Below are 5,529 nucleotides of genomic sequence, written 5' to 3' on the forward strand. Positions count from 1 at the left end.
TAAATATGAGCCGCAACCTTTGTTAACCTCTCTTGGGGGGGGTCATGTATTTCAGTTTCCCCGAGCATCCAGGTTACACAGAAGTGGACAAAGTCTCTGCCGCTGTTTCAGCTGTCTAATTCCTTCCAGACGGGATGTGTGTGTGTGTGTGCGTGTGTGTGTGTGAGGAGCCTCCTTTATGGCTGCTGCAGCTCCCAAACCCCTTTTACCGGGCTACACCAGATTGGCGTGTTGTTTTAATAAGAGGGGGGAGGTTTTTTTCGTTTTTGGGAGGGGGGGTTGTGAGGAGGAGCGATTGAGAATAGAAGGGGGCAGAGTAAGAAAGACTCACTCACTTCAGCTCATTCAAACTCCAGAGTTAAGGACGGGCATGCATGTACATCCGCATAGATCAAGGGATAAATCATGTACAGTACAATGGTTGGCCGTTTCCTTATTCAAGCCCCTTAAAATGTCTTAAATGAAGAAGTCGACATAATGTGGAAACGGTTCAGTTTTACGTGCAGACAAGTGAATGGGGCATGATGACTCCTCCAGGATTCAAATCATCCTGGAAGACATTAAACACCGGGAGTTAATGTGAAAGCGGAATAGTGATCCAGAGAGTCAGCTGTGAAGCAAACGCACAGACGCACGTGTGAGCCAGAGTTTGGATGTGCTGGAATTTCAGTCATTTCATTGATTCACCGAGGCTGCAGTTCCCACGGGCGGCCAGCAGGGCGCGCTGCGCAATGCAGAACGGTGGACTGGGAGTTTTCACAGGAAGAGTAGCTCTGGAAATTAAAGGGGTGTCAAAGAAAAAGGAAGCATCATGAACCCTGGCCCAGTATCTTTAAAACATAAAAGTTACACAAGAAACTCACCAAATATTTTCTCTCATAAGAACACACCCCCCCCCCCCCCCCCCCCCCCCCCCACCGACAAATCTTCACACTTTGTGTTTGGGTATGAATACTTTATTACAGACTCAAAAGGTTCCATATAAAATACATAAAAATACATACAAATTACAGGTCACACATTAAAATACATACAAACATCTGTTCCAATGTTTCCATAGTCCGGATGTTTATACCTTGTATCACTCCATTTGATGTTAGTGAGTGCAGTTATTAGACAATTTTCTGACTCATGGAGTCGACACATAAATTTAAACATAAAATTCCTCAGTAGAGCATGGAAGGTGGGGACATAACAATTAACAAATAAAGTGCTTGCACTTGTCCATCTTGGAAGCTTAAGGAGGATCCTGAACGCATCATTATATACCTGCAGCTTCTTTAGCTTGGCGGTGGTATAATTACACCAAAGGTGAGCTGTGTAAAGAGGTGTACAATAGGCTCTGAATAGATTTACGTTAACATCAGCTGTGCACATATGGAATCTACGGGCGAGCATATTGGCCTGAGCATAGAGTTTACAGCCCTGACGCTGGATGTCATCATCATCACAAAGATCCTCATTTATGATGTGACCCAAATACCGTACTCTCTTAAGAACATCTAAGGGGCGGTCAGACAGTAAGAATGGGGGAAACTTTTGTTTCTGATCCTCCTTAGCTTTAACAATCAAGGTAAACTGAAGGAATAGAAAAATGATGTTACAGGCATAAAGAAGAAAATATCTCCCATATAGCCCACTGCATTAACTGAACATTGTCAAACAGGGGCGTATTAGTTGATAACCCTACTTATTCACTAATTTATATACTTATTTACAGTTATATCCATCCATCCACATCCACTTCTTACTATTCAGGATCAGGGTGTTCTCCTGGCATCTACCAGAGGTCTTCAGATGAAAGGCACCCTGGACAGATCGTCAGTCCATCGCAGACTTATATTTATTTCTGAGCCATATTTATCTTGTCAAGAATTAAAAATCAGTGATGTCCACAGTAAACTGATGCAAACTGATTGTGACAGGTTGGCATTTTTGTTTGCAATCAGCCTAATATTTACCTACTGTCAGCACTCCCATATCAATATCTGAACATTTTTTTATACTAATAAGAGATGACAATAAAATACAGAGCACAACAAGACACAGCAGTAAAAGAAAAAAAGAAAGAAAGAAACATATACACAAGGGAATAACTGAAACCTGTATGTGGTTTTGAAAGAAAAGCATGAATCAGTGTCCAATTTCCGTTTATTCCCGTACCGTTGCTGCTTTACTGGATTTAAAACTTTATTGTATCTGAAGATGTAGCTAATTAAAAATGTCAGGCTTTTTAAGGTCACTAGAAAGTTTTCCATCGACTAAACTTCACAACCTTTATGTAAAACCTGCTGCTCTAAACGTGAGTGCATGTAAGCCAAGGTGATAGGAATAAACGAGGAAAGAAACCCTCATTAGACCCGTGTTGTTTCTAAACAGACCAGAACAACCACAGTCTGCATGCTCCAGTGGCTCTTTTCCTGTCTGTCCCGGTGATGGAGCGATAAGTTCACGGCAGCCCGATATTGAGTCGGGCCTAATTAATCCTCTAGTCTCCACTTTAAACTTTTGTATAGGCTCTTTTAATCAGTTATTTATTCAATCAAGGACATGCACAGCTTGAGACTCCTGAAACTGTGGAACTGAGATGCCACTGACCTCACGGGAAACTTGATTTGCATCCCTCAAATTGTTCCTCAGGTGATTAACTCAGAGGCCCTTTGGAAATGTCAGTGATCTAGCAAAGCACCTTCTTTTGGTTTTCCCACTTTTTCTGTGATTCACAACAGTGGAGCGACATGTTTAGCACATTTATTTGGCACAGGTATGAAGTCTGATACTATTCCTGACTCAATCCCCCAGACAGTTTATATCAGCTTGGGACCAGAACCATGAGTGTCAGGGGCAGCGGGGACAGGATGGGCTTCAGTGTCCTTCCCACAGACACATGGGCACATGACGGTGCCGAGAATCAAACGCCAGCTCTCTGGTTCAAGGAAAGAACCAACTATCACTACCCACTACTAGGCCATACTCCCCCCACTTATCTATATTTGTTTAATCCCACATTTTTTTAATGTATATTTGGATGAATATTGTCTTTTCTGAAAAACGCAAGATGTATTGACAGCCAGTAGTAACATGTGAGAATCCAGAGGTCTAGAGGTGTGGATTGTGGGTCACTGCTGCCTTCTGAGTTAACCCTTGTACTGTCTTTGGGTCAAAATTACCCAATTCTTCTATCCTTCTTTCCTCCTGCCATGTTCTCTCCTTCCTTCTCCTTTCCTCTTTTCCTCCTTTTTTACCCTTCTTTACTCCTTTTTCTTCCTACCTCCCTTTCGTCATTCATTCCTTTATTACCTTCTTTGCTTTTCCTTCCTTCTTTTTTCCATTCCTTCCTTCTTCCCTCCCTTCTTTCTTTCCTTTTCTCCATTCCTCCCTCCCTCCCTTCTTTCCTTTTATCCCTTCTTTCCTTCCTTTCTCCCTTCCTTCCATCTTTTCTCCCTTCTTTCCTCCCTTCCTTACTCCCTTTCCTACTTCCTTCCTTCTTTTCTCCTTTCCTTCCATCTTTTCTCCCTTCCTTACTCCCTTTCCTACTTCCTTCCTTCTTTTCTCCTTTCTCCTTTCCTTCCATCTTTTCTCCCTTCCTTACTTCCTTTCCTCCTTCCTTCCTTCTTTTCTCCTTTCTTCCTTCTTTCCTCCGTTCCATCTTTTCTCCCTTCCTTACTCCCTTTCCTACTTCCTTTCCTCCTTCCTTCCTTCTTTTCTCCTTTCTTCCTTACTTCCTTCTTTCCTCCCTTCCATCTTTTCTCCCTTCATTCATTCCATCTTTTCTCGCTTTACCCTCCCTTGACCCAAGGACAGCACAAGGGTTAAAAGTAAGTCTCTTTAGATTTATCAAGAGCCCAACCGCCGCGTTTCCCCTAAAAACCAACAGAATATCCACATTGACGCTCATAAATGTGATGGGTTGCTATGTCTACCCCTGTAAGACTCTAAAAGAAATAAACAGGACCAGAACAATGTGGGATACATTGAGCAATTACCCAGGGAGGTATATGTTTCCATGGGCCTATAGTCACAGAGCATTTCACACTGAATACCCTTGCTTTGGTCTGCTTCTGCCTTGTCCATTATAGCAGCCTGAGGCTGAGCGCAGCTTGTAGACGCCTATATACCTCCACTTCAAGCCAAAGTGCAGCGCACCAACGTTATCCCCAAGAGAAAATTGACAGTTTCAGATATCTGGATTGGTCTTTCGTGGAATCTGCAGTGAGGCCGAACTGAACCTGTAATGTTCTTCCCATCTGTACAGTATCTCTTCTAGTGTTGCTTTCTAGCAAAACTTCTGAGTGCCAGATGCTGCAGGCGTAAGCAAACCTTAAAGGAGCTTCTCAATAATTGCCCCCCGGTTCAAACGGTAGAAAATGCTCTCACACTTTTAGCTTGAAGCGGTCGCAAAGCAAACTCTAAACTGCTCAGCTGCTTTCAGCTGTCTTTGGATTTACGTTGACGATAACACTAGTTTACCTTCAAGTGTAAGATCAAAAGGTAGCAGATGTTGACATTTAGCTACCTTTTCTTTCTTTTCTGTCCTGATTTACTTGGTGAGCATGTCTGTGTTGTTCTACTCATGTCACAGGTACGACTTTGAAGTGCAGACTTTTTAAATCAAAGACCACAGGTATTTTATCTTTGGTTCAGTATAAAGGAATCCCAATCAACCAACATTGTTCAGTAATAACGGATTAAACTGGTACTTTTACTAAATTGATGTCTTCAACCCTTTTGAACTACTTCTTTGGAAAACACTGGTCGGTGATTCATGAAACATTCTTTAGTCCAGCTTTTTTTTGTGCATTTCTGGGAAGGACACTGAGGAAATGAGGCTGAAAATCTCCAACACAATTTTATCAAACCCATCTCATATGTAACCACTTCTGCTTGTGAAAAGTTTTACATCTCCGGATTTGTAGGAGAAAATGTCTCACGTGTCGGCCCGTATGTTTAAGGGGAAAGTGTGAACATTTACACCGAGTGGAGCTGAACGGTTGGCTGGCATAAATCACAATTCGCCGTAGCTTAATTTCAGTGTCAAATCGGAGGCGTTTCGCGCTGTGGTTTTAAGGGCGTGAGAAGCAATTTGAAGACAGCTCTGTCAGAAATCCACTGAAACCGGGCTGCTGATTAGATGTCCACACTCAGACTTGTGTAATTATGATAGAGACACACACAACAGGATTTGACGCAGTCATTTAGAAGCAGCTGTCGCACACACAATACTGGCTTCCCTGACGTAAGGAGCGTTGCGTATGAGTTCAGGTCAAATTGGTACCATGTGTCTTTGCTCCTACATTTATCACAAGCTTCTGTCGACCTTTTTTTTTTTTTACATCCCTCTGGAGGGTTGTATATCAAACTGAAATTGACTCAAATTTGGAGAAAATGGAGAATAGCTTCCTTTACTTCTTCCCTAAATACACAATCAGTCATCTGGAAGAAATAATATTTAGAACACGCAACAGTCAAGCAATGACTTTGTCTCAGACACCAATAATAACATTATCTCCCTCTTTCAAGGCATTCATT

This window comes from Cololabis saira, chromosome 3 (assembly GCF_033807715.1).
Source record: "Cololabis saira isolate AMF1-May2022 chromosome 3, fColSai1.1, whole genome shotgun sequence".
NCBI classification, from domain to species: Eukaryota; Metazoa; Chordata; class Actinopteri; order Beloniformes; family Belonidae; genus Cololabis; species Cololabis saira.